Here is a 12,100-nt window from a genome sequence, read left to right as displayed (position 1 = left end):
ATTCCTAGTTCATTTAGAATTACATATGTAGTATTTGTCTGTTCAGAACATAACAATATGCACCATTATTTAGAGCATATATTTACAATATATTAAATAAGGAGACAAATACATCAGCAAAACACTGACAAAGTCTTCATAATACAATATCATTTGTTAATATAGTTTATATAAATTATGACTTCCTATTCATAAATATGGAATATGAAAATAAATTACAAGTCACATATATAACAAAATAAGCACAGCAAGAAAGAAAACAAATAGAAATGTTTGATTTGTGCATACTACAATTTTATACAATTTCATTATCATATAAATAATTCACATATATAATCTTTCATGTGTTAATTCTGATAAATGCAACAGTAAAAAAAATTAAGATTAATAGAGTCTGCTTCAAAAGGTTTGCTACAAGTTATACCTACAGCCCTCTTCAGCACAGTTAGATTGTGCCCTGGGGAAAATTTTTACATTCTATGGGTGATTTAAAATATCTGCTAACTTGTGTTTTCATAAACTGTTAAGCTATGTAAAATTGCTTTTTTTATTCTAAACTTCTGATGCCTAGATTTTTGCAAGTTATGAATCTACAAGTGTGCTGATCATAAAAGAATAAATTTAAAAAGTACAACATTCCAATGTAATAATGAAAGAAACAACTGTTCATAAACACTATGCTAAAGTCTGTGAGCCAGTCATATTTTCTTAGTTATTATTAACATTAAATGTATCATTTTTATTTTATTAAATAAATCATTTATAAATTTGATGAGCATTTATCTTGTGAAAGTATCTTCCATGCTCAGATCATTGAACTACACAGGAAAATGCATAAAGCTATAGCACATTCATCAAACTCAGGAGATTTACTACTTACTTAGGAAAACATGTGGAAGAAAAGTAAACATTATAATAAATTACATTGAACGTTATGAGAAAAAGAAGTTGGTGGTCATTTGGGAACATAATAAAATAGACTGGAAGTTGGAGAATACCTCTGATAAAAGTAACCTTCAATGAAAGCTTGGATATAATTTAGGTTTACTTGGGTGTGGGTGAGGATTTTAAGAAAAGAAATCTACATGTACAGATACACATGCTGCAAAAGAACATTTCTGAAACTTGAAATAGCTGGGTATACTCATGTACTGAGTGTTGGAGTTAGTATAACTGGAAATATAGCTTGGATAGAAAATGAAAATAAGATGATAAAGGTTTAAAAATTAGAGTAAAAGAATGATACTATTGAAAGCAAAAGAGAGACATTGAAATGCCATATACAGAAAATAAAGTTTTATTATAAAGGCAATTAGGTCAATCTGAGGCAATATACTGGCTGTTAACTCTTCAAGTATTTTATCTATTCCATTCTGTTTCTCTTCCCCTCTGGGATTGTACTAGGGCTCTTGGATGTCTTATTCTCTCTCATGCTCTCTCTTATTGTTGTTCAGTCACGAATTTGTATCTGACTTTTTCCAACCCCATGGATTGCAGCAAGCCAGGCTTCCCTGTCATTCACCATCTCACAGAGTTTACTCAAACTCATGTCCATGAAGTCAGTGATGTTATCCAACCATCTCATCCTCTGTCACTCACCTTGCCCTCTTGCTCTCAATCTTTCCAAGCATCAGGGTCTTTTCCAATGAGTCAGCTCTTCACATCAGGTGGCCAAAGTATTGGAGCTTCAGCTTCAGCATAAGTCCTCCCAATGAATATTCAGGATTGATTTCCTTTAACATTGATTAGTTTGAACTCTTTGTAGTCTAAGGGACTCTCAAGAGTCCTCTCCAGCACACAATTCAAAAATATCTATTCTTTGGCACTCACCGTTCATTAAGGTCCAACACCCATATCCATACATGACTATTGGAAAAATCATACCTTTGATTATACAGACCTTAGTCAGTAAAGTGATGTCTCTGCTGTTTAACACGCTATCTAGTTTTGTTATCCTCATAATCAAAGGCTTTAGTGTAGTCATTGAAGCAGATGTTTTGATGAAATTGTCTTGCTTTTTCTATGATCCAATGGATGTTGGCCATTTGAACTCTGGTTCCTCTGACTTTTTAAATCCAGCTTGAACATCTGGAAGTTCTCAGTTCACATACTGTTGAAGCCTAGCTTGGAGAATTTTGAGTATTACTTTGTTCGCATGTGAGATAAATGCAATTGTCTGTTAGTTTGAACGTTCGTTGGGATTACCTTTTTTAAGGACTGGAATGAAATCTGACCTTTTCCAGTCCTGTGGCCACTGCTGAGTTTCCAAACTTATTGGCATATTGAGCGCAGCACTTTAACAGCATCATCTTTTAGGATTCAAAATAGCTCAGCTGAAATTCCATCATCTCCTGTTAGGTCCATACCACTTTTGTCCATTATTGTGCCTATCTTTGCATGATATATTCCCTTTATATCCCTCATTTTCTTGAAGAGAGCCTTAGTCTTTCCATTCTATTGTTTTCCTCTATTTGTTTGTACTGATCACTTAGGAAGGCTTCCTTATTGCTCCCTGCTATAATTTGGAACTCTGCATTCAGACGGGTATAACTTTTTTTTTTTTTTTTTCTCCTTTGCCTTTCACTTCTTTTCTTTTCTCAGCTATTTGTAAGGCCAGACAGCAATTTTGCCTTTTTTGTATTTCTTTCCCTTGGGGATGGTTTGGATCACCGCCTCCTGTACAGTACTGTGAATCTCCATCCTTAGTTCTTCATGCAATTTGTCTATCATATCAAATCCCTTGAATCTATTTGTCACTTCCACTGTATAGCTGTAAGGGATCTGATTTAGGTCATTCTTGAATTGTCTAGTGGTTTTCCCTACTTTTCTTAATTTAAAACTGAATTTTGAAATAAGGAATGTGTGATCTGAGCCACAGTCAGATCCTGGTCTTGTTTTTGCTGATTGTATAGAGCTTTTCCATCTTCGGCTGCAAAGAATATAATCAATCTGATTTCAGTGTTGATAATCTGGTGATGTCCATGAAAATCTTCAGCTCCTGTGTTGTTGTAAGAGGGTGTTTGCAATGGTCAGGGTGTTCTCTTGGCAAAAACTCTGTTAGCTTTTGCCATGCTTCATTTTGTACTACAAGGCCAAGCTTGCCTGCCACTCCAGATATCTCTTGCTTTCCTACTTTTGCATTCCTGTCCCCTATGGTGAAAATAACATCTTATTTGGTGTTAGTTCTAGAAGGTCATATAGGTTCTCATAGACCTGTTCAACTTCATCTTCTTGGGCATAGTGGTTGGGGCATAGACTTCAAGTTCAAGGTGAACTGTTCAATTATATTGAATTGAACAGAGATCATTCTTAAAGAGATGGAAATATCTGACCTTACCTGCCTCCTGAGATATCTGTATGCAGGTCAAGAAACAAGAGTTAGAACTGGACAAGCAACAAGAGAGTGGTTCAAAATTGTGGAAGGAGTATGTCAAGGCTGTATATTGTCACCCTGGTTATTAAACTTATATGCAGAGTACATCATGTGAAATGCTGGACTAGATGAAGCACAAACTGGAATTATGATTTCTGGGAGAAATAGCAATAACCTCAGATATGCGTATGACACCATCCTTATGGCAGAAAGCAAAGAGGAAGTAACAACCTCTTGATAAAAGTGAAAGAGGAGAGTTAAAAAGATGGCATAAAACTTAACAGTCAAAAAATTAAGATCATGGCATACGGTCCCATCAGTTCACAGCAAATAGATGGGGAAACATTGGAAACAGTGCCAGACTTTATTTTCTTGGGCTCCAAAATCATGTAGATAGTGACTGCAGCCATGAAATTAAAAGATGCTTGCTCCTTGGAAGAAAAGCAGTGACCAACCTAGACAGCATATTAAAAAGCAGAGACATTACTTTGCCGACAAATATCCATCTAGTCAAAGCTATGTTTTTCCCAGTAGTCATGTGTGGATGTGAGAACTGGACCATAAATAAAGCTGAGTGCTGAAGAATTGATGCTTTTGAACTGTGGTACTGGATAACATTCTTGAGAGTCCCTTGGACTGCAAAGAGATCCAGCCAGTCAATCTTAAAGGAAATCAGTCCTGAATATTCATTGGCAGGACTGATGCTGAAGCTGAAGCTTCAATACATTGGCCACCTGATGCGAAGATATGACTCACTGGAAAATACCCTGATGAAGGCAGGAGGAGAAGGGGACAACAGAGGATAAGATGGTTAGATGGGATCACAGATTTGATGGGCATGAGTTTGAGCAAGCTCCTGCAGTTGGTGATGAACAGGGAAACCTGGTGTGCTGCAGTTCATTGGGTTGCAAAGAGTTGGTTGCAACTGAGTGACTGAACTGAACTGAATTGATATATTTTATATAAATATATTGATTTAATTTTTATAACACATTGGATTTATGATAATTAATATATTCTATTGGGTCTATTTCACTAGAAACTCCAGGCTAAGACATTCTCCTATATTCATTGAAGTTGTCCACATTTCCCACTGCATACTTTAATATTATTATTATTATTTCAAATCTGTATAATAGTTTCAATATCCAAGTAATTTATCAACCTAGCATTTTTCACTTTGTTTCTTTTTAGTAGACTGGCTCCTCTTGTTTTTGTATGTGTGTTGTTTAATTTTTAATAGAGTATTAGCTGTTTTGTGCAGTCAAGCTATAGAGACACGTATACAACCATCTCAGTTATTTATGACTGAAAAGCTAGGCTGCTTAGTGCTCAGCAGCTCTTTATAATTAGCTGATTAATTTTTTTGAGGCCACACAGACATTATTTTCCTCATCTTCCACCACAGTTGAGATGATTGCCATATTCCATTATTCTTCAGAAGGACTTGCCTTTTTCTTGAACTTTAGGTTACATGACTTTTTGTGATCTCAGATTTCTTATGGACTAAAAAAATTGATATTTTAGCTTGACCAGTGTTTACTCATTTTTTCCTGTGATGAAGATACTATCTTCAGCTCTTTTAATCTAAGAGATATTGGAAGCTCTCATTTTTCAAACAAATCTCCAATAACACAGATTGACTCCACAAGTTCAGTTTTCTTCCTTCGTGTAAATTAAGCTTCAGTTCTAATATCAACTGATCTTCTGGTTTCAGTGTTCTACTTTTGGAACACTTTCATCTGTTGTTAAAGACCTACTCACAGGTAGGAAGTTTCCTTAATCCAAAGAGATGTTTACCTAATTTTTTTATATGATTTTAACTTTAAAATGACTTCAGTTTTCAAATATTTTAATCTAAACTGATATTCTTTTCTTGGGAGGAAGAAACTATTACATTTCTTTTCTTACACTCTCTTCTTGACACTTGCATGGTTTTTAAGAGGATTGCACTTGACATGACAATCCACTCTAGTATTCTTGCATGGAGAATCCCATGGACAGAGGAGACTAGTGGGCTACAGCCCATAGTGTCAGGAATAGCTGAACACAACTAAAGCAACTTAGCATGTATGTATGACCTCTATGCAGAATTCACCACAATTTTCCACTCAGTTAAGTTCAGTTCAATTATTCAGTCATGTCTGATTCTTTGGACCCTTTGGACTACAGTGCACCAGGCTTCCCTGTCCATCTCCAACTCCTGGAACTTACTTACACTCATGTACATCGAGTTGGTAATGCCATCCAACCATCTCATCCTCTATCGTTCCCTTCTCCTCCTGCCTTCAATCTTTCCCAGAATCAGGGTCTTTTCTAATGAGTCAGTTCTTCACATCAGGTGGCCAAAGTTTTGGAGTTTCAGCTTCAGCATCAGTCCTTCCGATAAATATTCAGGACTCATTTCCTTTAGGATGGACAAGTTGGATCTCCTTGCAGTCCAAGGGACTCTCAAGAGTCTTCTCCAACATCACAGTTCAAAGCATCAATTCTTTGGTGATCAGGTTTCTTTATAGTCCAACTCTCACATCCATACATGACTACTGGAAAAACCATAGCTTTGGCTAGACAGACCTTCATTGGCAAAGTAATGTCTCTGTTTTTTAATATGCTGTCTAGGTTGCTCATAGCTTTTCTTCCAAAGAGCAAATGTCTTTTAATTTCATGGCTGGTGTCACCATCTGTTGTGATTTTGGAGCCCCCCCCCCCAAAAAAAAAAATAAATAAAGTCTGCCACTGTTTCCATTGTTTTCCCATCTATTTGCCATGAAGTGATGGGACTGAATGCCATGATCTTAGTTTTCTAAATGTTGAGTTTTAAGCCAACCTTTTCACTCTCCTCAACTTTCATGATGTGTCTTTTTAGTTCTTCTTTGCTTTCTGCCATAAGGGTGGTGTTATCTCCATATCTGATGTTACTGATATTTCTCCCAGCAATCTTGATTCCAGCTTGTGCTTCTCCCTTCCCAAAAAATCTCCTTTGCTTTATATTAACGTCACTTTCTCTGGTTCTCCCCACTTCTTCTCTTCTTCCAATATATTCAGATACATAAAAACCATGGCAATCAGCTAACATACCTAGCGTCCAAAACTATCCTGAGTTATAACTTGTCTCCAGTTAACCGCTTGGTATTTCCACTCAGACGTTTCAATGGACTTTAGTCAAAGTATATCCTAAATGGATTTCTTGATATTTCCCATAACATTTATTTTTCTTTAAATTGTCTGGTCTATCAATGATGATGTCATTCAGCTGTTTGTTGCAAATAGAAAGCAGGTCTCTATGACTCTTCTATTTTCATCATCTGTCGATTAACAAGTTATGTTTACTTAACTTGAAAGTATATTTCAAATCTACCCAATATTCTTATCTGCAACTGTGATTTCTCTAATTCAGTCTACAATTAATTCTGGACAGTGATGCCTGCTGACTGTCTCTTCATTTTCAGCCCACACTGCTCCCCCATTCCATTTTCCCGAAGCTAACTTTTGTTTTCAAAATGGAAAGAAATACACATTGTTTTCCTTCTTAAAATTCTTTATAGGCCCCTCAATTAGCATGAAACTAAATTCAAATTCTAAAGATTTCCCAAGCCCTTTCATGATTTAGAAACTCTCTAGTCTCATTTTGCATTAGTTTTAGTCTCCTCACTAATTTCCAGGCATGCTTGTTTTCTTTTAGATGCTTGAATCCATTAAGCTCTTGTATCATATCTGGATGGAGGCACATGATTCTTCCTTTAATGCAGTGCCCTGAACTGACTATTTATTGATAGCTTTCTATCAGTATTTGTTTTTCAGATCTTACCTTAAGTATACATTCCTCTGGCATGCCTTCCCTGGGTCCCAGTCTAACTTTGGTAACCCTCATGCTATACTTGCTATTCTATATTTTCTATAGATAGATAATTGCAGTTCATAATTTTGTATGTATCTGATTATTGCTTCAAAGCCTTTTTCTCGTCTAAGCTTTAACTTTAGGAGATCTCCTTTAAGCTTTAGCAGATCAGTATTTCCTGTCATTAAAACAGGAAAGGAATGCAATTGATTTTTCATAAATACTTTAATGAGTGAAAGAATATTTTAAGATATTATATTATGTAACCTTAAAAAACTTGATATTCTATAAAATGTCCCAGAATAGGGAAATAGATTGGTAATTTATGATTATATGGCTGATATTAATTGATTAAAATTTCTTAGTTGTTAAATAACCATTTTAAAAGAGTTTATAAAAATAAACTATATATTTGGCTAAACATTCCGCATGATAGGTTTATATTATTAGTATAATCTTTCATATAATGGGGAACAACAATCTGCCATAACTACCTTAGCTGTAAGAAAATCTGATAAATATAGAATATGGTTTCAGAACATGAAAAAAAGAAAGTATATACATTTAACTTTTCTGTATGCTAGCTTTTCACTATCATCTTGCTCTTTCCCTAGTGTTTGTTATTTCATTTAATATTCTCTCATTTTGTTGCTATTGCTCTCCCTATACATTCAATCTTATATTATATTAAATTAGATAACTAGGAACCAAACCATTAATTTCCATTCTCTTTTAGCCTAAACAGTCAATAGGTAAATTCGCTTATACTTCAGTCAGTATAATGACATTAATTCAAATTCTTAAGGGTTAAATAATTTTAAATTGGATAAAAAAAGTTTTCCTTGACAAATGAAAGCTGCTGTGGTGGAAAAGTAAAGGCTGAGTTTGTTTATAAAATAGAACTTTAAAGGACACATCTCTGCCTTAACTTCTTTGTTATTCTTTAGCATTTTAAAGTGCATCTCATGTAAACATTTCTCTAAAGGGAAATGACTATAAATCTTTAATACATTTCCAGTTGCCGTGAAGATATTTTGCAACAAAAGTATCACTGATAAATTATGTTAAAAATAAACAAACAAACCTATTATTAAAAGGCTTGCTTCTTTTTCTAAAACATACTGTCCACAGTTGAGTTTGTCTGGAATTAAATAGCCATGCATTTTTAATGAAGAATGGATGAATATACCAATCGCTTGAGAGTTATTGACATATCCATATCCATAGCATAGTGTCTTATTAAACTATTCGTGCTCCTCCTTAATAGGGTTTATATATTCAGTATTAATAATAGATAACCATTTAAAATTCATTCCTATTGTTAAAGCCTATTTGTACTCCTAGAGGAATATTATTAAAACTGTTTGTATAAAACTTATTTCTCCAGATGCAAATGTGTAAGACTTACCGTTCTTAAAGGAAAAAAAAAAAAAATTCTATGTGACTAAAATTCCTAAATCATTATAAATAAATTATCCATTTGTTAGCTGCCAGAAATGACTGTTTTTCTTACATAGGTCTCCTTGAAGGTGGCCTCTGAAATGTTACACTTATCATTATCCAAAGAATACATACTGCTTACTAATCTGCTAGAAAAGAGACAATACTCACATTGCATGCTGATCTTTAGTGAAATGCTAAACGAATCTAACTTCCAGATCTGAGGTAATCTTTACTTTGCATAAATGAACTGGAAAATTTACAGTTTGCACTAGGATGCAAGCAAAATAAGCTTCAATGTTCACTTATGTGTTTGATTTCCAGACACAGAGACAACAAAGGAACAACCCTGAATCAGTTTGCCCATAAAGTTATGGTAAAAACACCATTAATTGTTGAGTGATACATGTGTCTATTGTATGACAATTTTGAAAATAAGAAATAGATCTTTTCAAAAAATATTCTGCTAGTGAAACAAAATGCAAATAAGAAAAATTACTTCTCTGATGTAAATGTCCAATAAATAGACCCCAAACTCTTTGTATTTATCTTGTCAATATTAAAATGCATTTTCTGAAGCAATGTTTTCCAGTTTTTTGTCTTCATGAACTAAAAACTGGAAATAACCAGTGTCATAATGTTGGCATATTTTATTTCTGATAAAACAGGACATAAAATAAAAACAAGTGCTAAGGAAAACAAAACCAGCAAAACCAAACAAAAATTATCCATTCACCTTTTACTAAACAAATCCTTCTTGAGCACACATTTCACTCTGTGCAAAATTGACTAAAATAGTGGAGAGAAATGAAAAAAAAAAAAAAATCCCTTTTGCCCCAGATAAAGACTTGTAGAGAAAGAAACAGACACTGCCAAGTACTCAATGGAATAAATATATATTAAAAAAACATGATCTGCAGTATGTTGGGAAATTACACCATATTTTTATAGTGTATTATAGAGGCTGTACTTCATTTCATGATCCAGAGAACAACTCTGAAGAAATAACATTTAAGCTGAAGACTATGGATAAAAAATGTTAGTCAAGTATAGTAAAAGGAAAGAATATTCCAAAATATGTGCAACAGAGAATGGAAACATATTATTAAAACTTTACCATTTAGAAAATGCTATTCTCTTATTCAAAAACTTTATACTCGGCTTGCAGATTTCTATTCAAACATAGCAGACGTAGTCTCTGCCTCCATGAAACATGTCAGCTAGCAAGATAAAATCAAGGAACCACTACTAAAGAGTAGAGGTCAATGATAGTCAGACTATGGGATGCCAAACCCAATCTACTGTGTAGGTTGCGACATGGAAGAATCCTCAGAGGTGGTGACATATCCAGATGAATAACAGATTTAATTAAGAGAAAGAAAGACATGTGGTACCTGTGATGAGGCTGGAAAAATAAACAGCATTTTTCCTTTCCAAGGGTCTCTCTAGACAAGTTTGTGATTTAAGACTGTAGGGCTTCAGCCGGAGAATGAAATGAATTGATTCCTTATCAACTGAGCTATCAGGGAAGCCCCTTACATTTTTGCATAAGTAAACTTTGTTTTACATAAGGACTCTATGTACAGGTGGAGACTAAATATCTTGAAAAGGAAAACTAAAAACATAAATACAGGAAAAATCAGTTAAAATATTCTTATAATTTTCTAAGTATTCAAGGATACTTGTCTGCTAGAAAGAATAACAGAGAAGATTGAATGAAACTTAGAGGATTCAAGAGAAGGTTAGCAGGTAACAGTGACAAGAATTACTATATTTTTAGTGGTGGTGGCTGTCTAGTAGATAAGTCGTATCTGACTCTTTGTGACCTCATGGACTATAGCATGTCAAGCTTCCCTTTCTTTCACTATTTCCACTCAAATTCATTGAGTCAGTGATGCCATCCAACCAGCTCATCTTCTGTGACCCCCTTCTCCTCTTGCCCTCAGTCTTTCCCAGCATCAGGGTCTTTTCACATGAGTCAGCTCTTTGCACAGGGAGAGGTCAAGTTAAACTGCTAATGTCTCACTGAAATATTTTTTCTATATTATATACCAAATATTGTATTTATAGCAAAGTATATTTTGCTATATATTGGTTATATATAATTTGTTTATATATATATATATATATATATATATATATATATATATATATATATATATGTATGTATGTATGTATGTATATATATGGAGAAGACAGTGGCAGCCCACTCCAGTACCCTTGCCTGAAAAATCCCATGGATGGAGGAGCCTGGTAGGCTGCAGTCCATGGGGTCGCTAAGACTCGGACACGACTGAGCGACTTCATTTTCACTTTTCACTTTCATGCATTGGAGAAGGAAATGGCAACCCACTCCAGTGTTCTTGCCTGGAGAATCCCAGGGATGGAGGAGCCTTGTGGGCTGCCGTCTACGGGGTCTCACAGAGTCGGACACGATTGAAGTGACTTAGCATGTATATATAGGAGGAAAAGTGCTAACCAAACTAGACTGCATATTAAAAAGTAGAGACATTACTTTGCTGACAAAGGCCTGTCTAGTCAAGGCTATGGTTTTTTTCCAGTAGTCATGTATGGATGTGAGAGTTGCACTACAAAGAAAACTGAATGCCAAAGAATTGATGCTTTTGAACTGTGATATTAGAGAAGATTCTTGAGAGTCCTTTGGACTGCAAGGGGATCTAACCAGTCAATCCTAAAGGAAATCAGTCCTGAATATTCATTGGAAGGACTGATGCTGAAGCTGAAACTCTAATCCTTTGGCCAACTAATGGGAAGACCTGACTCATTAGAAAAGACCCTGATGCTGGGAAAGATTGAAGGCAGGAGGAGAAGGGGACGACAGAGGATGAGCTGTTTGGATTGGATCACTGCCTTGATGGACATGAGTTTGAGCAAGCTCCAGGAGTTGGTGACGGACAGGAAAGCCTGGCGTGCAACAGTCTGCAGGGTTGTAAAGTTGGACATGACTGAGAGACTGAACTTATATTTATTAAAAAAATACAAATGTTGTATTTATAACCACAATGTATATATACAAATTCAAAAATTATAATTATTCAGTTTTTCAAATTCTATGTTTGTAAATGTAATTAAATGAGTGTGAGTTAAATTTAATAGTAGGAAAGAAAGCACGAATTTTTATATAACACAGAAAATTTGTCGAAAATATCAGCTATTGGATTGACTGCACTTCCCACTGAAAAACCCCAAAGAGTAATTTGCAGAACTTCTTTGGTAATAACTATATGTAAAATGGTTTTCCCTGGTTGTTCAGATAAGGAATATATCTGCAATGCAAGAGATGTGGGAGAGATGGATTTTCCTATCCCTGGGTTAGGAAAATCCCCTGGAGTAGGAAATGACAATGAGCTCCAGGATTCTTGCTTGGAAAATTTCATGGACAGAGGAGCCTGGCAGGCTAGAGTCCATGGTGTCACAAAGAGTGAGAC

Source organism: Capricornis sumatraensis, chromosome 12 (assembly GCF_032405125.1).
Source record: "Capricornis sumatraensis isolate serow.1 chromosome 12, serow.2, whole genome shotgun sequence".
In the NCBI taxonomy this organism is placed as follows: domain Eukaryota; kingdom Metazoa; phylum Chordata; class Mammalia; order Artiodactyla; family Bovidae; genus Capricornis; species Capricornis sumatraensis.
This window is presented reverse-complemented; position numbering follows the sequence as displayed.